At 39.0% G+C, this 21,783-nt stretch overlaps 1 protein-coding gene across 1 annotated transcript in view; it reads right to left on the bottom strand.

Annotated features, from left to right (window-relative positions):
* FRMD4B (FERM domain containing 4B) overlaps positions 1 to 21,783 on the bottom strand; it is a 395,155-nt gene that overhangs the window by 286,752 nt on the left and 86,620 nt on the right. Inside the window, exon 2 of the mRNA XM_007500068.3 lies at positions 8,838 to 8,965. The gene's annotated coding sequence lies outside the window, so the exon portion shown is untranslated. The remainder of the gene's footprint in view (positions 1 to 8,837; positions 8,966 to 21,783) is intronic.

The following is a 21,783-nucleotide window of genomic DNA, read 5'->3' on the forward strand; positions in this document are numbered from 1 at the left end:
TATCAACATTATTATAAGAATTGCTAGCATTTATCTAGTATTTTAAGGTTTCCAAAGTGTTATCCTTATGTTATCTCAGTTGATCTTTAAAACAATCCTGTAAGGTAAGTACACTTGTTATCATCATTTTAGAGATGAGAAAAAGAGGCATTGTCCTAAACATTTATCTCATTTGGTTCTTACGACAAACAGGAGAGGTTGGTGCTATTATTTTTCCCATTCTGTAGATGAAGAAACTGAGTCAGGCAGAGGTTAAATGATAATGTTCAGATTCTTGCAGCTAGCAAATGTCTCCAGAGGGGTTTGAACTCAGATCTTCCTGATTCCAAGTGTAGCACGCTATTCTTTGCACCATCTACCTGCTTATGATGAGTGGATAAGTGGGAAGGGGCTGTGCAATGATGAGCTCTGAAAGCAACGCCATATTAGAACCACTCTGGGTGGAGTAATGAAAATGAACATTCACGATGGAAGGGAAACCAGTATTCCACCTTATGGATTCCTTTTATTTTAGAGCTGGAAGGGATCTTAGAGAGAATCTTTTTCAATGGTAGGACTTAAAGACCGAACTGGAAGTGTGAAGTAAATGGCCCCAAACTAATAAGTCAGCTTCATAGCATAGTGAATATAGTGTGTTGGGTCTGGAGTCAGGAAGACTTGAGTTTAAATTTATTAGCTGTGTGACCCTGGGAAAGTCATTTAACCTGTCTGCCTCAGTTTTCTCAACTATAAAATGGGAATAATAGCAGTACCTTCCTCCAAGGGTTGTGGTACAGATCAAATAAGATAACAATTGTAAAGGGCTTACTTAGCCCTGGTACATGGTAAGCACTTAATAAATATTTCTTCCCTAATGAGCCATGGATTTAGAGCAACAAGTCAGGTCTTCTTGCCTCTCAGTCTAGTGTTTCCTTATCTACCTCCTACTCTTAGTTCCCCCTCCCAAATTCTTCCACACTCCTCCTCTTATCATACATCATGGAAGCAGAATTTCTCAGGAAAAGGGAATAGAGCTGACCAATGAGTCTTTAGCTTTAAATATACAGATAAATTGAAAGTTTATTCTACTTTATTATCTAAAACACAATTATCAATAAAATTTTAGAAAAAAGCATAGATTGATTTGGATAAACATGAAGTCAATTTAATGTCCAAATGCTTTCCATAGATTTGAGAGGGAAGACCAAAGAAATGCTAAGTAAAATGGAGCATACATTACATAGTATGGATAGGATCTAGCTATAACTAGTTTGGGTGCCTGGGACCCAAATGTTAAATTACAAAAATTTAAGATAATTATTTGGAAGGGCTGTATAGTTGTAAGATTTGTTACATTTCCATGTGATTGCTCTTTAATTGTTTAATAGTTCAGCAACCTAGAAATTGATTAGCAGTTGGTTAAATGGGGTAGTTACTGATCCAACCATTCTGGAGGGCAATTTTAAACTGTACTCAAAGGACTATAAAACTGATCTTATGGTGCCATTACTGGGTCTATATCCCAAAGAGAAAATAAAAAAGGGGAAAGGGCCAACTTGTACAACAATATTTATAGCAGCTCTTTTTGGGGTGAAAAAGAACTGGAAATTGAGGTGATGCCCATTGATTGGGGAATGGCTGAACAAATTGTGGTACGTGTTGGTGATGGAATACTATTGTGCTATAAGAAATGATGAGCAAGAAGATTTCCGAAAAAGCTGGAAAGATCCACAGGAACTGATGCAGAGCGAAATAAGCAGAATCGGGAGAATATTATACACAAAACAGCAATTGATTAACTGAAATCTTGACTCCTCTCAGCAATGCAATGATCTGAGACAATTCTGAGAGAATTATGACAGGAAATGCTATTCACCTTCAGAAAAACATCAGCGTATTTACAGTTTTTTTGGGGGGTTTTGGTTTTGTATGAGTGAGCTCTTATGACAATGGACAACATTGAAGTGTGTTTTGCAAAATAATAAAAAAGAAAAAAATTAAATTAAAAAAACGTTGAATTGGGAAGTTATCAAACTGTACTGGGAGATGCATTCCATTTGATCTTCTCCCTGGCTGAACCCTGTTCTGACTCTTATTGAGGAGTGACTCTCCCCCCTTGTCTTATGGAACTCCAGGATCTTTTCCTACAACATCAGTGTTTGGGGTCTTCCCTTCTTTGTGGGGTGTAGAGAGTGATATTCAGTGTCTTCTCCTCGGTCAACATAAGATCAGTATCTTGGGTTGTTTCCCTTCATAAGGTGGTATTCCAGGATTTTTGCTACATGGGGCAATATCCTAGTGTCTCTCTCCATCTGGGCTGATGTCTTACAGTCTTCCAAGAAGCTGATGTAAATCAAGGTCTGCTGCTCAGGCACCAAAATCGCTAGTTATGTCTCTGATCAGTATTAGTGGTCATTATGTCGAGGAGCTACTCTGGTGCTTGCTTTCCTCCACTTAAGTCTTCCTCTAACACCTCATTCTGGAGTGGGGCTCAATTTTGGGTTCCTGGAGACTATGCTATTATTGGCTCAGGGTCCAACAGGTACTATTTAACTGGAAAAACTTTGAAGCTTCAAAAAAGTGGTCCCTGAGTCATGCCTTATCATATGATGACTAGCCTGGCTATGTTCAGAGAGGCTGAAGGCCAAGGTGGTTATAGGGCAATTCATTTTTTGGCCTTAGCAAGTCTCAAAGACTGTTTATACCAAGTTGTAGACAGTCATCACTGGCCAGAGTATCCACAATGATGAAATCACATATCCTTGAAGGACCAACAAAGTAACAACCATCATTGTACAGGGCTTGTGGCAGAGGCTATGATGATTCATTATTTCCAGTAGTAAATATATAAGCTGACATAAATCAAGTCTTGTTGTGGCTTGGACCCCAGTATCCATCCCCTTACCCAGCAGAAGTCTCACAATGATGGGGAAAAGTCAATGACATTCATTGATCATATAAGAATTCTATAAGATTATTATCATGCACTATTCTATATTATTATTATATAAGAATTGCTCCAGTATGTTGGCCAAAAAAAACCCAGATGGGATCAGGAAGAGTTGGATACTATTGAAATGACTGAAGGACATCAAAAGATTGAAGATTTGAACCTCCCATTAGACTGTAAATTTCTTGGGATCATGGACTGTCTTTTGCCTCTCTTTGCATCTCCAGCACTTAACTCAGTGCCTAGTACAGACGTATTAAGTAAATATTGAACTGACTGACTGAACCCAGTTTCTCTGATTTCAAATCAGTATCCTTTTCCTGGGCTGCATCCTATAATCTTACCACCTGTCAAATCACTTCCTCCCACCCCTGGACCTCAGTTTCCTCTCCTAATATCCCGCTAATATTCCTGCCCTTTGAAATCTCTCATCCGGGTGTGATTCTCCCCATGTGCATAGGTTTAAATTGAGGATCTCCTTTTGCCTTGTAAAATCAGGTGGCATTTCCCAGACTCTCATTACTGTGACTCTCCTGTGACCCATTATATGATGACTGTTCATCTATCACTGAAAGGTATCTCAATGCCTTTCCTTTTCTTTTTTCTTTTCTTTTCTTTTCTCTTCTTTTCTCTTCTTTTCTCTTCTTTTCTTTTCTCTTCTCTTCTCTTCTCTTCTCTTCTCTTCTCTTCTCTTCTCTTCTCTTCTCTTCTCTTCTCTTCTCTTCTCTTCTCTTCTTTTCTTTTCAAAATCCTTTCCTTCTGTCTTAGAGTCAATTCTGTGCATTGGTTCCAAAGCAGAAGAATGGTAAGGGCTAGGCAATGAGGGTTAAGTGACTTGCCCAGGGTCACATAGCTAAGAAGTGTCTGAGACCATACTTGAATCCAAGACATCTCATCTCTACATCTGGTTCTAAATCCACTGAGCCACTTTTCAACAGTAAAGGTTTGTGGGGGAAAATATAACTCACTGGGAAAATAAGGTTTTTCTACCTTCTAAAATATCTTGATTCCTTTGAAGAAGGTTCCCCAAGAAATAAGAAACTTTGAACTTTTAGCTCAGATGCTACATTAATACATTAAGGTTTTTCCTTATAGTTTTTTGTTTATTTATTTATTTTTAAGTATTCTTTTATGGTTCCATGATTCATATTCTTTCCCTCCTCTTTTCCCTTCCCCTTCCTGTAGCCAATTCCTTATATTCTTAATATACTTTCATCTTAAAAATAATTTTTGAAGAAAACCTGTCCAAGGGTAGGTTTTTTTAAAAGGAGAATACCAGGAGTGGAAAAACTCTTTTTTCCTTTTTTTTTAAACCCTTACCTTCTGTCTTGGAATCAATACTGGGTATTAGTTCCAAGGCAGAAGAGTGGTAAAGGTTAGGCAATGGGGGTCAAGTGACTTGCTCAGGGTCCCACAATTAGGAATTTTGAACCCAAGACCTCCCATCTCTGGGTCTGGCTCTTTAATCTACTGAGCCACCCAGCTGCCCCCAAAACACCCTACCTTTAACAAGATATCATATTCCCAGACAGCCCAAGAAATACAGACAGTTTTATATCTCAGGAAGGTAGAAGAAGGTGCCAGGAAAAAGAAGGCAGAGGAAGAGGGTTTAAATCCTGGCTCTGTTCCTTACTACCTTTGTAACGTTGGGCAAGTCACCTGGAGATCATGTCAGTGAAACTTAGGCTCTGATAAATTGTTTGGAACTAAAAAGACCCTGAGCCTCAGTTTCTTCATCTGTAAAATGATGGGATGGCTTTACATTTTTATCCCATGAGCTTCACGTTGAGAATGCTAACTTCCTCCCCAAGCATCTCATTAATTGGTTGCTCATGAAATTTGCAGACTGTCCCTAGTAATTGCCTTTAGAAACATTAGAAACATAGAAACATAGAAAATCATTTAATGGATGGGGCAGCTGAGTGGCTCAGCAGGTTGAGAATCAAGCCTAGAGATGGGAGGTTCTGGGTTCAAATTTTGGGCTTATATATATTTATATATATATATATATATACATATATATATATATATATTCCCTAACTGTGTGACCCTGGACAAGTCACTTCACTCCCATTGCCTGGCCCTTAGCACTCTTCTGCCTCAGAACCAATATATCCTAAAATGGAAGATAAGGATTTTAAACAAAAAGAAAGAAAATAATTTAATGGAATTTTTCCTCTTTTATTTTCCACTTGGATAAACTATTCCCCTAAAATCTGCTTTTCTATGAGATTGTGGGTGTTTTGTATAATGGACACAAAATACCTACCTTTAAAAAAGTACACGATGTCTCACATTTTATACTAAATTACTAGGTGGAGGAGTCAGTATCCACGTGGGAGGGACGGGATCCAGTCCTTACTATATTGAGAGCACACTTTTCACAGGATATAATTTAATCTAGGAAAGTAAACCTAGCTTATGTCTCAAAGTGTAATTAAATTCTCACTTTGAGTCAAACATCCCAGGGGGATGTTTGACATGAAGCTGATAACAAGTACCAACTCTTAAATCAACCTCTCAGGCTGGTTTCAGTTGTGTAAGCTAAAAACAGTGTCCATCTCACAGCTTAATCTCAGGTTGATTCTTGAAAGTGGACACGGGGAGCAGAAACCAATTCACTTAGCCAGACAGAGTGCAGGGAAGCAGGTTGGGAGGGCTCAGAGTGGGGTCACTATTCTTGCCCCAAATACAGAATCATATAATTTCAGAGTTCAAAGAGACCTCAGAGACCAGCGAGCCCAACCTGGGACATACAATTCCTTGATGAATATCCATCCAGCCCTTTTTGGAAAACCTCTAACATGGAGGGAAATGACTGCCTCCTAAGGAAACTAATTTTCCTTTTATCTTCTTTTTTAATTTTAACTTTTTATTAAAGATATTTTATGTTCCCAATTACACATAATATTATCAACATACATTTCCCAAAATTATAAAATTCAAATTGTCTCCCTTCCTCCCTTCTCTCCTCCCTCTCAGAGACTTAAGTAAGCAATTTGATCTGAGTTGTTATACATATATTATCATGCAAAACATACTTCCATATTGGTCACTGTAAGAGAAAACTCATATAAAACCAAAACTCTGAAATAAAACACAAATAAATTGATGTGAAAAATAGTATGCTTTGATCTGTATTCTGATGCCAACAGTTCTTACTCTGGAGGTGGATAGCATTCTTTGTCGTGAGTCTTTCAGAATTGTCCCAGATTGTTGAATCCTTTGTAGATGATCAGTATATAATAGCTAAGTACAATGTTCTCCTGGTTCTGCTTATTTTACTCTGCATCTGTTCATGTAGATCTTTTCAGCTTTTTCTGAAATCCTCCTCCTCATCCTCATCATCTTATACCAAATTTGTTCAGCCATTCCCCAGTTGATGGGCATCCCCTCAATTTCAAATTCTCTGCCATCACAAAAAGGGCTGCTATCAATATTTTTGTTCAAGTAAGTACTTTTTTATGATCTCTTTGAAATACAATAATAGTGGCATGACCAGATCAAGTAGTAGGCACAGTTTTATAGTCTTTCAGGCATAGTTCCAAATTGCCCTACAGAATGACTGGATCAGTTCACAACTCCATCAACAATGCATTAACGTCCCAACTTTGTCACATCCTCTCCAATATTTATCACTTTCCTTTACTCTCAGATTGACTGATCTGACAGGTGTCAGCTGGTATCTCAGAGCGGTTTTAGTTTGCATTTCTCTCATTAGGAGTGAATTAGAACATTTTTTTCATATGATTATTGCTGGCTTTAATTTCTTCATCTGAAAACTGCTTGTTCAAATCCTTTGACCATTTGTCAATGGGGGAACGACTTGTATTCTTATAAATTTAACTTAATTCTATACATATTTCAGAAATTAGACTTTTAGCAGAGAAATATGCTACAAAGACTTCCCACAGTTTGTTGTTCCCTTTCTAATCTTGGTTACATTGTTTGTTATTGCTTGTATGAAACCTTTTTAATTTAATATAATAAAAATGATTCATTTTCCATCTTGTAATGTTCTCTATCTCTTGTTCGGTCATAAACTCTTTCCTTCTTCAGAGATCTGACAGGTAAATGATTCTATGTTCCCCCAATTTACTCATGGTATCACCCTTTATGTCTAAATCATATACCCATTTTGACCTTATCTTGGCATAGGGAGTGAGATATTGGTCTATACCTAGTTTCTGCCATACTGTTTTCTAGTTTCCCCAGCAGTTTCTGTCTCATTTCCCTTTCAAAAAATGTCATCATTAGGAAATTTTTCTTGACATCAACAGTAAATTTGCTCCTTTATTATCTTTCATCCATTGCCCCAAGTTATGCCTTATGGAGCCAGACAGAACAAATATAATCCTTCTCCCAGGTAAGAGACAGCATAGTACCACAGAAAGAGTAACAGATTGGTAGTCACAGGGTCTGGATTCAGATTCTGTCATGCTACTTTTTAACTATGAGACCTTGGGCAAGTTACAAATTTCCTGGACCTTGGCTTCCTCAACTGTAAAAAGAAGGAGACTGAGTCAGATGGCTTCTGAGATGCCCTCCGGGCTAAATCTATAATCCTGAAGAAGCCTATCACATCCCTCTTCTGCATCTTTTCTCCCCTAAGATACACATCTCCAGATCCTTCAATCAATCTTCATGGTATGTGCTCAGACTTCTCATTCATATTAATCATGAAATTTATGACCTAATGAGCTTATTAACCTCTCAGCATCTACTTTGCTCTTCTCAGATCACTCTCCATCTTCTCGCTGTCCTTCCTAAAACATGGCACCCCAAACTGAACACGATATATTACACAGGGTAATATTAGAACGGAGTAAATATCTGAATGGTACCATGGCACTGGGCATGTTACTAGCCAGAGGATTCTAGATTTTGGTGCTGGTAAGGACCTCAGAAGTCATCATGGAACTGGATCACAAAGGTAGAAAGTGGCAGATCTGGGATTCAAACAGGCTCTTTGACTCCCAATCCAGGACTTTCCCCACTGGACCCCACAGGACCTCCTGAGGCTGGGAAAGCAGCCTGAAGAACTCTGAGGGGATTAGTCAGTCCTCTTTCCTTGCCTCTCCTCCCAACCTTTCTCGAGGTAGCACCAGAGATGCTGAAAATCTGGGGGTGACACCTGAAAGCCCATGCCAAATAGACCAGAGAGCACTGAACTAGTAATTAGAAGGCGAGTCTGGGTCGCAGCCCCACCACGTACTGCCCACAAGGGAGAGAATGTCTCTGAATGTCTGTCTGCTTGTCTACAAAATCAGGATTACAGTAATTTATGTCTTGTCTACCCAAGAAGCCAATGTGAGGGTCAGATGAGTTAATTTGTAAGAGTTTTAAAAGCTGTGAAAAGCTTTCCAACCATGGGGTATTATTATTGTTAGAAGGATAATTACCATTGGCAGTGGTGAGGTTCACAGCATCTTATTACTGCCTGAATTCCCACTGGCTCCTCAGACAGCAATCCCGACATTCCAAACACACCTGAGTTTGAAAGAATGGCCTTTGCTGGGTTCCCCGACCCCTTTGTAGGTTCCACTTCCCTCCCCCAACAAAAGGCAGCAACCAAAACATTGAATTTTCTTTTAAACCATTATCTTCTGTTTTATAATCAATATTAAGTATGAGTTCCAAGACAGAAGAGCAGTAAGGGCTGGGCAACTGGGATTAAGTGACTTGCCCAAGGTCACACAGCTTGGAAGTTTTTGAGATCAGATTTAATAAACCCAGCTCCTCTGTTCCCTGTGGATAGAGAGACCTGGCTCTCTATCCACTGAGCCATCCAACTGTCCCTCCAAAACATTCACTTTTGACACATTCATCCTATCTTTGCAGTGCCTCTGCATTATTGGGTAGACTGAGATGCTTTCATTTAAAGCATGTCTCAGTGTGCTCTGCCTACCTTTAACTAGTCTGTATTCCTCGGCTGTCTTTCTGTCTCCTCTGTAATCTTCTTCAGCTCTTCATTGGGATGCAGAGATGTCATCTTTCTTTTTTGCACATTCTTCCTCTGGGGATCTTTGAGAAACACTGAAATGGAGAAGAGAGCCACATCTGAATTCCAGTACTAGGAGGAAAGGATTCACTAAACCGCCATCCTGTGGCATGGCCAATTCACGTCTAACTTTACTCTGGCTTACCGGGGCTTAAGCACAAGTTTCAGATGCTTCCTCTCCTCTGCTGGCTGAGACTTAGAGGACAGTTTCTGCCTCTGCACACAGACGAGACTGTGCCTCGTTCTTATTAGTGACCTTGAGAATTGTGCTGAAGCAAATTCTCAATCGAGATTTCCACTCTAATAACTAGCTAGCAACATCACTCATTTTTTCCTTCTTTTCTTTTATTTTTTCTTCTTTTAAAAAAATTTGTGATTTTACCAGCCTAGTCGGTCAATAAATATTGTTAAGTGCCTCCCAGGCACTCTGCTAAGTACTCAGGGAAACTCCTGGCAAGGAACTTCCTCTACCAAGCCATAAGATTCTAAAAGAAGTGAGTGGTACTGAGAGAGCCTTCGGACCCAAAATTGGCTCCTGCGTTTTAAATCCCAGCTCCAGATTCTTGGGGAAGAGCTGTTGTGGATGATAGGAATAGAATGGGCCAAACATTGCCAGATTTGGCCAAAATATGTTTTTGTTTTGCTTATCTGTACTTTTTCTTTATAGGAGAGGGTTCTACAGGAGGAAGAGCAAATCATGGGGAAGTGTGCGATTAAAATAAAGATCCAATAACGCCAAGTATTAAATTTTATAAGATTTAACTTGAAGTAGAGGAAATAGAAAGAACCTGAGTAAAGAGCAGTTTTCCTGACCTCCATAGTGGGAGAAGAGAGCAAAGAGGGGCAAGTTACAGAACCTTTATCTCCAAAATATAAGGATGGAGGGAAAGGATGAAAGTAGGATTCTGGGAAATGGAGTCCTGGGGTACAAAATTCTAATTATGCAGAAGTGATAAATACATTTTAAAAGGGTATGAATAAAACATGCAAAAAAAGGGAATTAGTGAATTCATATGATAATTTTTTAAAAGAGAACCAAGTCTTCCTATTTCACCAGGACTAGAAATGTTGCAGTCATTTTAGAGTCAAATAGGTGTCGGTACAGTGGGTAGAGCTCTGGGTCGGGAGTCAGGAAAACCTAGATTCAAATCTATCCACAAATCCAAGTATGGGAATGTCACAATTTCTGCTTGCCTCAGTTCCTTCAACTATAAAACAGGGATAACAATAGTACCTTCCTCCCTGGGTAGTTAGGAGAACTAGGTGGCATAGTGGATAGAGTGCCTCTTATGGAGTCAGGAAGACTTTCTGAACTTTCTGAGTTCAAATCTGGTCTTAAGACATTTACTAGCTTAACCCTTTTGCCTCAGTATCCCCATCTGTAAAATGAACTGAAGAAGAAAAAGGCAAATCACTTCAATATCTTTGCTAAGAAAATCCCAAAAGGGATCACAAAGAGTCAGACAGGACTGAAAAGGACTAAATAACAACTCTGGGCTATTTTAGGGGAACAAATGAGAAATCTGAAAAGTCCTTAGCATAGTGTCTGGCACAGAGTAGGTGCTTAATAAATGCTTGTTTCCTTCTTTTTCCCCTTCCTTCCTCCCTCCATTTCTCCTTCCTTCCTTCTATTCCTTCCTTCTTTCCTTCCTTCATCATTTTGCATCTACTTATTAAAATAATAAATCAAACGATAATTCAAATCATTCCTGCAACAGAACAAACTAAATCAACAAAAACTACTTTACCTTGAGAAAAAAATGAACAAAAATTTATTTGTCCCATTCATCATACCTAAAGTTATAGGTATTACAACTTTACCAATTATCTTATTTCCATGTCTCATCCTCTCAGCTCTTACATGATAATTGCTTCCTTCCTTCCTTCCTTCCTTCCTTCCTTCCTTCCTTCCTTCCTTCCTTCCTTCCTTCCTTCCTTCCTTCCTTCCTTCCTTCCTTCTTTCTTTCCATCCAAACAATTCCACTACTGATTGGCACAGGAGTTTTAGCAAGCTCCATTTCCAAACTAGGTCCATTTGTCCTTCCTTAAGTAGCTTGGTGGCCCCCAGTGATGGACTCGGTATAAACAACAGATCAACTTTAGCCCTACTGCAGCTCAGAACATCCGAGCTCAAGCAATCCACCAACCTTAGCTTTCTCCCCTAGCAGGAATTCTACGTGTATAGCTGTAATCCATACCTGGCTGCAAAAGTATTTTTAAAATATGTTCTTTGTTGATTCCTTTTTGTCTTTTTTTAAAATTTAAGTTTATTTATTTGTTTGTTACATTACAATACCCAGTTAATTCCCACTCTCCTACCCCTTAGCCCATTAGACAAAAAGATATATAAACATTTGTATATATATATATATAAAAATAAATAAAACTATGTCACTTATTTTGCTCTCTCAGTTCTTTCTGCGGAGGTGGACACATCACAATCATTTCAGGGGGAAGTATCATCTCTCAATTTTACAAATAAAAAGAATTAAGCTACAATATCTGATACAGCCCTCTATGACACAATATACAACATTTCTCCAGGACTTTTTGCTTTTGTTTGTTTTTGCAAAGAAGAGATTGAAATCCTCTGTACGTCTTAAGCTCAGGTTTATGAGGCAGCTTTCTTCCTCCTGGAAGCAATGAGCAGGAATTCAGGAAATCATGTTGGTTTAGGCTAAAAGGCCAAACACTTCCATCCTGGAAACATTCAATGGTTGTCAAGGTAGGTCTTGATAAGACGATTTATTTACTGAAGATGATGACATTTACTTTGTTGTCTTAGGCTGCATTTGCACCGCAGAGACAATTTAATATGGAGAGAGAAAAGAATAGACCGGATGATGAGTTTGGACTCCATGGCCAAAGTAAACTGGAGGGATGCCAGCTGTCCAAATAGTCTGTCCTGAATAACCTACTGAGTCATTAATAGATGAGTGAGACATCTTGCAGATAAATCATGCAATCTGTTCCACGTTGGCCAGAAAAGTAGCTTCTTACACTCACACCCACAATCTACAGCAGTGAAATTCCATGTCGGTCAGGCACACACTTCTCACTAGTTGTTCATAAATAATAGATTCTCTCGTTCTCTATAATCCATTGATTATTTGTTCTGGGGCAACGGCACAGACCAGCTATAGATACTTTCAATGAAAATACATGAGAAATCTTACTCGTGTTCCAGACATTTTCTTTCCCACGAATACACTCTCTTTTGGACACCAGAGGGCAGACTGAATGACACGGAACAGTTTTGTTTCCACGTTACCCATAAGAAAACTCCCCTAAAACTTTTAATTAAATTTTAATTAAAAGGATGGTCATAGGGGTACCTCCAGACAGACCCTACAATTCAGAAAAAAGCACGGGGCAGTTCTAGTTTGGGTCCTCTCCTTGATTCTAGTTGCATAAACTTCAGCAAGACATTTAAGCCTCCTTCTTTGTTTTTTTTTTTAGGTTTGTTTTCAACAGGAGAAAATTGGATTTAACTGACTTTTAAAGACCCATCTAGTTCTAGCAAAGACTTGGATCATAGAATCAGAGATTTAGAGCTGACAAGAGACCTTGGAGGTCAGGTAGTTTAATAAGCAGATCTAGAAAATACAGAGGAGGAAACTGAGGCTACATTCTTTAATTTTTAATGGAGATGAATTTTCACATCCCCATTCAATGCCATTTATTATTACTATTATCTTCATGACCATTTAAAATTAATTATTTTAGAGAATATATTTATATATTTAATTTATTATTTAATATAGTATATGTTTGTGTTTATTATATATTTTATTTAAATTTAAATATTTATAATGTTTATATTATAATTAAGCACTATATTATTAATTTATTTATTATTTAAAGAATAAATATTTAATAAATATCACATATTTATTATATTCAGTGCAGTCATATTTATTATTACTATTATTTTTAAAACCCTTTCTTTCTCTTAGAATTAATACTAGACATCAGTTCTGAGCTAGAAGAGTGGTAAGAGCTAGGCAATGGGAATTAAATGACTTGTCCAAGGTCATAGAATCACATTTGAACCCAAGACCTCCCATCTCCAGGCCTGGCTCACTCTCCACTGAGCAACCCAGCTGTCCTAGAATTTATTATGCATCTATTATGAGCAAAACTTTAAGATTCTAAGTTTCACAAAGGAGATGGCCATGGGCTAGGGAATGGGTACATTAACATAATAGAAAATTATATATTATTTTATATTAATTTATTTTAATTAATTTAATATTAATCTATGTTTATAGATTTAAATAATAGAATAGAAAATAGTAAAAAACTGAATACATGAAAAGATATATTAACTGATACAAGATGGAAGACAAAAGTGGCAAACTTGAGCTATACTCAGAGAGCAAAGCCTGAACTATTTAATTTATTTTTTAAACCCTTACCTTCCATCTTGGAGTCAATACTGTGGGTTAGTTCCAAGGCAGAAGAGTGGTAAAGGCTAGGCAATGGGGGTTAAGTGACTCGCCCAGGGTCACACAGCTGGGAAGTGTCTGAGGTCAGATTTGAACCTTGAACCTCCCATTTCTAGGCTTGACTCTCAATCCATTGAGCCACCCAGCTGCCCCCTGAACCATTTTAAAGTATAATTGGGAAGAGGAAACAAGGTGGCTTAAAAGCCTTGGGCAAGTCACGTAAGCCTCATTGCCTAGCCCATACTATAAACCCAGTATTGATTCTTAGATGGAAGGGAAGGGTTAAAAAATAAAATAAAATGGATGGAGGCAGCTAGGTAGCAGAGCAGATAAGAGCATCAAGTCTGGAGTTAGGAGGACCTGGGTTCAAATTTGACCTCAGATACTTCCTAGCTGCGTGACCCTGGGCAAGTCACTCAACTCTATTTGCCTAGCCCTTGCCCTTCTATCTTAGAATTGCTAGCAAGACAGAAAGAAATGGTATAAAAAAGCAAAGAAAAGAAAGAAAAATGAACTGAACTGAAATAAAATTAAAGTAAATTTTAAAAAGGAGGTTGGATTAGATGACCTCTAGTCCGACATCTCTTCCAAGCTCTAAGCCTACAGTGATCCTAGGACTAACGACAGGAAATATTCATGTTTGCCTTGTTAAAGAAAGATTATCCCATGAATGAACAGGTGATGCAACAAGATATTTCCTATTGTTCCACAGAGCAGCACTCTTACCCCCTGGATGGTCACCATGAGTTACATTCTTTCCTATCTTTGCCAAATAAGAGAGAAGGGGAAGGCGTCCCCCACGGCCACTTCTCCAGTCACCCCCTCCAAGAAGAACTCTTTAAGAACCCTCATCCAGGTCTGGGACTCGATGCCCAAAGATCAACACTGAGCTCCATCTGGCCCAGATCCCAGAAAATCCCCCAGCAATGTGCGCCATGTAGAAAAATTAAATAATTCTTCAATATTTAATAAGACTCTTTAATTTTTCAGACTTTGGGGCTCCAACAACTCCCACAATAATGCCCAAACCATAATGAACACAAATAGGCAACTTTCCAAGCCAATTCAGGAGGCACAAATAAACTCCCCAGGCCACCCCCAACCTGCTGGGAGCCTGATCCATGTGGGGTGACAGCCCAACAATGAACACCCGAAACCAGCCCGGCTTTGAACGGAGCCCAGCACGGCTGTCTATTGAAAGGGGGCCCGAGGAGCGGCAACTCATGATTAAAAGAAATGAAAATTAGACGCCAGCTCAAACACACACTTATTAGCATGTCCAGAGCTTTCTAATCTAACTGGAGTTCTTGCCACAGCTCTGGGCGAGATGCAAATATGACTTTGTTATTTGATGAGCCTGAGACTCTCCTAATTGCTGGCATGAGAAAAGAGAGTGGAAAGATGTGTCTAGCCAGCCAGCTCGTCTGCTGAACGCTCTTGTAATGTGCTTTTACCCCAAGTCCCCATTCAATTAACAAGGATCTATTTTTCCCTGGTCTCCCTCCCCTGCCCCTAACATGCAGAAACAAAACACGACACGACAAAATCCTTGAAGCAAACCGGCAGAGTCAAGCAAAACAGTTTTCTGCCCCGACTGTGTCCTGCGGAGGATGTTTCCTCATCCGTGCTCTGGAATAGGGATGGGCTAGCGAATAGATCAGAACCTTCAAGTCTCTCAAAGTTGTTTGACCGTACAATGTTGTTATTCTATAAGCCGTTCTCCTGGTGCCACTCACTCTACTCTGTGCTAGTGCGTAGACTCTCTGAAAGAGCCCCTTCATCATTTTTCACAGCCTAGTAGCATGAATGCTCTGACACCCATATATAGAGTTCCTTCAGCTCTTCCCCAACTGATTGGCGTCCTTGGACGCCATAATAAAAAATGGCTATGCATAATTTTCTAACATTAAACTTTTAAAGAATAAAAGCCCGCAGGACCCAATTTTCAGCCTCCTCTGTACACTGTGTCATGACTGGGCCATCGTCTGCTTAAAAGACAAGTGATTGATTGAGTAGAAGATCCTGGATCATAGCATGTGATAATTATATTGTCATTCCAACAAGGTTGGAATATCAAACTGAGTACTTGTTGCTTTAAAACCATATTGGGGAAGAATGGGGGGAAAACTAGGTAGCTCAGAAGAGAGTCAAGATCAGAGATGGGAAGTGCTTGGTTCAAATGTAGCCTCAGATATTTACTGGCTGTGTGACCCTGGGCAAGTCATTTAACCCTCATTGCCTATCCCTAAATGCTCTTCTACCTTGGAACCAACACACAGAAGTAATTCTAAGACAAAAGGTAAGAGTTATTGAAAAGAAATATATATATGTATATGTATATATATATATATATATATATATATATATATAGAGAGAGAGAGAGAGAGAGAGAGAGAGAGAGAGAGGGTGGGGGGGGGGGAATGACTCATTGGATTGAAAGATGAGAGGTCCTAATCTCAGTTATTTCTTAGCTGTGACAGCCTGGACAGGTCACTTAACCATGATTGTTTAGCCCTTGCCCTTCTGTCCTAGAGATGTTATTAGTACAAAGAGTAAAGATTAAAAATAATTATATAGAGGGAAAACTATATAAACTGTTTTATATGATTAGTCAAGTCTAACAGAGGACACACTACAGGTTACCATGTCAGTGAAGGAAATGGATCATGAATGGACATTAGGAGGATAGGGATAAAAAAGAGACTTAAGATTTCAGTGATATGAGGAGTTTCTCAAAAAATTATCAAGTTGTAGTAATACAAATCAGATAACTGTATTGTTGTTGTTAGTGGTGGTCCTTCATTTGTTTGTTCTTTGTTTAAGTCCTTAGCTTCCATCTTGGAATCAATACTGTGTATCAGTTCCAAGAGAGAAGGGCAGTAAGGGCTGGGCAATGGTGGTTTGGTGACTTGCCCAGGGTCACACAGTTAGGAAGTGTCTGAGGTCAGATTTGAACCCAGATTTCACCTTCATTTTGGAAGAAGACCAATGACATTATGGGGTGATGTTTTGCCTTGTGTGTGAACTGGATCTAAGTGAGGCATAGTTGCATAAAACCCTCACGACAGGAAATATTCATGTTTGCCTTGTTAAAGAAAGATTATCCCATGAATGAACAGGTGATGCAATAAGATATTTCCTATTGTTCCACAGAGCAGCACTCTCACCCCCTGGATGGGCACCATGAGTTACATTCTTTCCTATCTTTGCCAAATAAGAGAGAAGGGGAAGGTGTCCTCCACGGCCACTTCTCCAGTCATCCCCTCCAAGAAGAACTCTTTAAGAACCCTCAACCTCACTCTCTCTTCCAGAGACATCGAAGTCCAATGATAAGACAAAAGTCAGGATGACTGACGATGGCTTGATGTCTGGCCAAGTTTTTAAGTGCTCCACGATGCCTGCTACAGCCACTTCCATGACTGTTGGAACAAATCGTTCCCATCCACTCATTCCACTGGAAGAAGTCTTCGTGTGTTTGGTGTAAATATCCTCCTAATTTGATTACATGTTTGAAGGCTGTTGGTAATCCTCAAGCTGGTTTAGCCCAATTGTCAAGATATCTTTACTGAGGTGTGGCTCACCTGCTTCAACTTCTTGGAGTTGAGTGAAAGGTAAATGCTACCGTGAAGGAACATCTCTGAAAAAGGCTCAGCTAGCTCTCCCATCAGAGGTGTTAGTCTGCCCTGAATATCCAATACAGCCCAGATCACCATATAGCCTTCTCTCTGCATTGTAGTATTGCCTCATCAGCTGACCCCACCTGGATACCTTCAATGTGCCAAGAATAAGCCTCATTCTCTTACCCCCAAACCTGTCTCTACTCCAGATTTCCCAACCAATGTTGAGGGCATCACCATCCTCCTAGTGATCCAGGTTCAGAGTCTAAAAACTGTTTTTTTAAACCTTTATCTTCTGCCTTAAAAATCAATACTAAGTATAGGATCCAAGGCAGAAGAGCCGAAAGAGCTAGACAATGGGGGTTACAAATCTGGTCCAGGACCACACAGCTAGGAAGTGTCTGAGGACAAATTTGAAACCAGGATCTCCTATCTCCAGGCCTGACTCTCCCTACCAAGGTACTTAGCTTCCCCCTTAGAATTGTTTTTGACTCTTCCCTCTCTCTTATCCTACATGTCCAAATGGTTGCCAATCTCACTAATTCTGTCCCCGTAAAATCCCTCATCTTTGTGCCTTCCTCTCCTCTCATACAGGCATCCTTTGCCCACTCCTATCTGTGAGAACCTGCAAACTGTATTGCAGTGGTATGCTAACTGGTCTTCCTGCTTCCAACCTTTCCCATATGTAAGTGTTATAATTATATTTGTTAAATATAAATAAATAGATTTTTAAAATAAATAATCTCCAAGTAAGTTACATACTGGTCTGGCTTTCCTTGTGAGGGGAGAGCTGAAAGATACTTTTGAGAGCATCAACAAAGTACTTTTAACACAGCATCCTCCTCAACAACACCAATAATATCTTCAGTATTTCACATACAACTTACATTCCAGCCAATAGTTGTAGTCAGCGCTAACATTTATAAGGCTAGTTGCAAAGCATTTTATGTCTATTATCTCATGTGATCCTCGTGGTAACCCTACATATTAGGTGCTATCATGACCCCCATTTTATAAATGAGGAACTTTCAGCAGACAGAAGTTAACTTACTTAGGTTCACAGAACTAGTAAATTCCTGAAGGAGGATTAGAACTCTGGTCTCCAGATTAAATCGAACACGCTATACTATTCACAAAAGGTATCCAATTCAGATGCTAAAACTCTCAATGTGGTCTCAGTCAGATTAAAATAGAATTGGGAAATGTTTAACAAAATAAATAAAAATACAATTTAATGTAGGTAATGTTAATTTGTGGTTTTCTTTTTTAAAACTAATTTTCCCCCAATTATATGTAAAAATGGTTTCTTACATTGTAAAAGGAACTTCGAGTCTTGAATTCTTTTTCCCTTTCTTTCCCCCAGCTTTGCTGAAATGGTAAACAATTTGATATATTTTACATGTGCAATTATGTAAAATTTTTTATCTTAATCCTTTTGTGGAAAGAAAATTTAATCAAAAAATTAACAAAGTGAAAAAAGTTTGCTTTGGTCTGGATTTGGACTCCATCAGTTCTTTCTTTAGAAGCAGATGAATTTTTTAAAATCATGAGTCATTTGGGATTGTTTTGGATATTTGTATTGCTGAGAATAACCAAGTTATTAACAAAATCATTCATCATATTGTTTTCACTGTGTACAATGTTCCCCTGGTTCTGCATACTTCACTCTGCTTCAGTTCACATAAGTTTTTCCCAGTCTTTCTGAGCTCCTTTTACTAGCAAAATTCTATGCTAGCAAAATTTTGCTAGCAAATTTCTTATAGCAAAATAGTATTCCATTGTAATCATGTATGTAACTATAACTTACTCAGTCATTCCCAAATTGATGGCGCTCACTTCCCAATCCTTTGCCCACACAAAAATGCTGCTTTAAATATCTTTGTCAATATAAGTCCTCCTTTTAATTTTTTATCTCTTTGGGATATAAATCTAGTAATGGCATTGCTAGGTCAAAGGGTTTGTGCAGTTTTATAGTTCTTTGGATTTTTGGTTTTATAGTCCCTATGGTTTTTGTCTTTATAGTCTCAAAAGCCCTCAATAGTTTTTGAAAATTAAAAAAAAACCCACATCCATTAGCCTAATATTTGTTGAATTGAAATGAAATTGTTTAGCCTTTCTAGGACTAATTCTTCATCTAGAAAATTTTAAAGTGGCACCACTTGTATAAGACTTTTTCCAACACTAATTCTCATGTCATTTTTTCAGAGGGCAGAACCACTATGAATGAATTTGTAGAAGGAACTGGGAGGTGAAATTTTAATGGCATTTCCTCCAGAGGTAATAAGTTTCCCATCATGAGTTGTGTTTCAGTAGAGGAAGACCACTTGTCAGTGATAATGTAAGGAGATGGTATGAGGGAGTTGGACTGGATGACCTCCAGGGTCCCATCTAGTTATTTTTATGATCTTATCCCAATTAATTGAGAGACTTAAACCTAGTGATGTGACCTCTAAAGGCCTCTTCCAACTTGAAGAGTCCATAATGCTCTAGGTTACAAAGTCGCATCATAAATATGATATCATCTCATTATCAAAAAAAGCCTTAGTGAGATGGTATTACCCCCATTTTACAGAAGGGGAAATAAGCCTAGAAAATAAAGTGATGCAAAGCTACCAAGTGACAAAGTAGATATTCAAACTCAAGTCTTTTGAACTTGAAATCTTTTTTTAACCCTTACCTTCTGCCTTAGAATCACGGCTATATATTGGTTCTAAGGTAGAAGAGTGGTAAATGTTATAGGCAGGAAGGATATCTTGGGGGTTCCGGAAGGATGCCTTTTGCAAGCATGCAAGACTCCAAAACTTAGCTTAAAAACAAAAAAGAGATTTATTAATTTAGAAAGTAATGTTGAGAGGGGCCAGGGGGATAGCAAGGTGGAACAGCAAGATGGGGAGCAGTTCCTTGGGAGGACAGCATGAAAGGAAAGGCTGTTCCCCCAGATGACATCAGTTCTGGGGATTTTATACTTTTTACAACAGTTAGTCACTCAGGCATGAGGTGGGGTGACCATACTGGGGTCTGCCTGGGGACATAAAGATTCCTTAGTTTTAGGGGACAAACAGATGTCTGATAGGATCGAGGTGTGGCCTGAAGGTGCATCTTTCTGTCCATCTAGAGGACGATCAAAGGAAGATAGTCATCTCAGGACCCTAGAGGGGTCATTGGGTGTTTTTAGGCTTAGAGTCAGGAGGAGACAAAACAAGGGAGTTTCCCTGATAATAGTTCGCCTGGGTTTCTGGGGTACAGTGCCCATGTCAGTAAGGGCTATAAAATGGGGGTTATGTGACTTCTTAGGAAGTATAGGATACCAGATATGAACCTAGATCCTCCCATCTCCAGGGCTGGCTCTCTATCCACCAAGTCATCTGGCTGTGCCTGAAATCTCTCTCTTAAAAAAAAAAAAAAGCAAATTACAAAGGACACTGAAGCTTTGCTACAAGCCACATCACTATCAATATTGCACAAAGGAAAGAAATTCATAAGCTAAGAGAAAAAGCCATGGTGCAGTGATCACAGTAACCTGAGTTTGATTCCCACCAGCTCTGCTAGTTACTACCTGTGTGGTCATAGGCAAATTATTCCCTCTCTGGACCTTAGTTTCTACCTCTGTGGAATTGGGAGTCAGATTCAATGATCATTAAGATCTGTTCTGACTATGGTCCTAAGTCCTAGATGAACACAGGAGCTAAGGTTACTATCTCAATGCCCAATTTGGCAGGTGAGGCTCCCAGAGGGTAGCAGGCTACATCTCCTAAAGTATGGGGACAATAACTCTGTGAGGGACTGGGAGTTTCTTTCTGTTGATGCTGATCATGAGCCCCCACTGGTGTGCTTCCCCCATTAATTATGAGTTTATATCCATTAGCTTTGGGAAACAAGTATTTACTGAAGTGTTATAATAATAACAGTTGGTACAAAATGATCCCTTCCCCAAATTACATTCTATAACAGAGTCCAGAGAAATGGGGGCTCGGTTTATGGGGAGCATATGGTAAAACCACAACTCGCAGGTTCTCATTGCTGGAAGTCCATTTCTCCTTTTTGTTGGGGTCCTTCTAAAGCTTCCCTTAGTATGGTTTACTTTTCTGCTAGGATCCTTAAGATCCCTTTCCTAAGGGTATCAAGTTTGCCTCCAATGTATCACTTCAGTTCCCAATGAAGATGCTACTGTCAGTCGCTGCTGTTCAATGGATACTCATCATCACAAAGGGCAAGACCCAAATCTTCCAATATTTTGATTCATTGGGTCTTCCTATGGTCCTCTTCCCCATTCTCCAACCAAGTCGGGCTTTACTGATGCTGCTTCACAACTAGGTTGATTTGCCATTGAAATGCCATCCAAGTCCTATAGGATGTGACCCACTTTTCAAGAAATCCTGATATTCTTCTTATGTAACATCGTATCCTTTCTCCCAATGGTTTTCACCTCTTCTAAACTAATGAAGGACTTGTCCAACAGCTATTTTAATGGATGTGATTGATTTAATAGAGTTGTTCTCCTCTAATAAAGGTTTTGGGGCAAAGAGCATCTTGTTGGTTACTTTCATTGGAATATGAGCGATGGATTGATTTTCTCTGCTTCCATTCTTATATTAGGATCTTGTGAAATATAATGCTTTGAAAACTACCAGCAAGCTGAATATGTAAGTATGGAGGACGTGGAAGCTAGAGCTCGGCTTGCAATTATCTCCCTTCACTAGACTTCATTTTATAAGCCAGGGGTCTGGTTAATCACAGCATCTTCTACTCCTATCCTCATAAATTTCAAAGGTGAATTATTACAGAATT

This window comes from Monodelphis domestica, chromosome 7 (genome assembly GCF_027887165.1).
Source record: "Monodelphis domestica isolate mMonDom1 chromosome 7, mMonDom1.pri, whole genome shotgun sequence".
In the NCBI taxonomy this organism is placed as follows: domain Eukaryota; kingdom Metazoa; phylum Chordata; class Mammalia; order Didelphimorphia; family Didelphidae; genus Monodelphis; species Monodelphis domestica.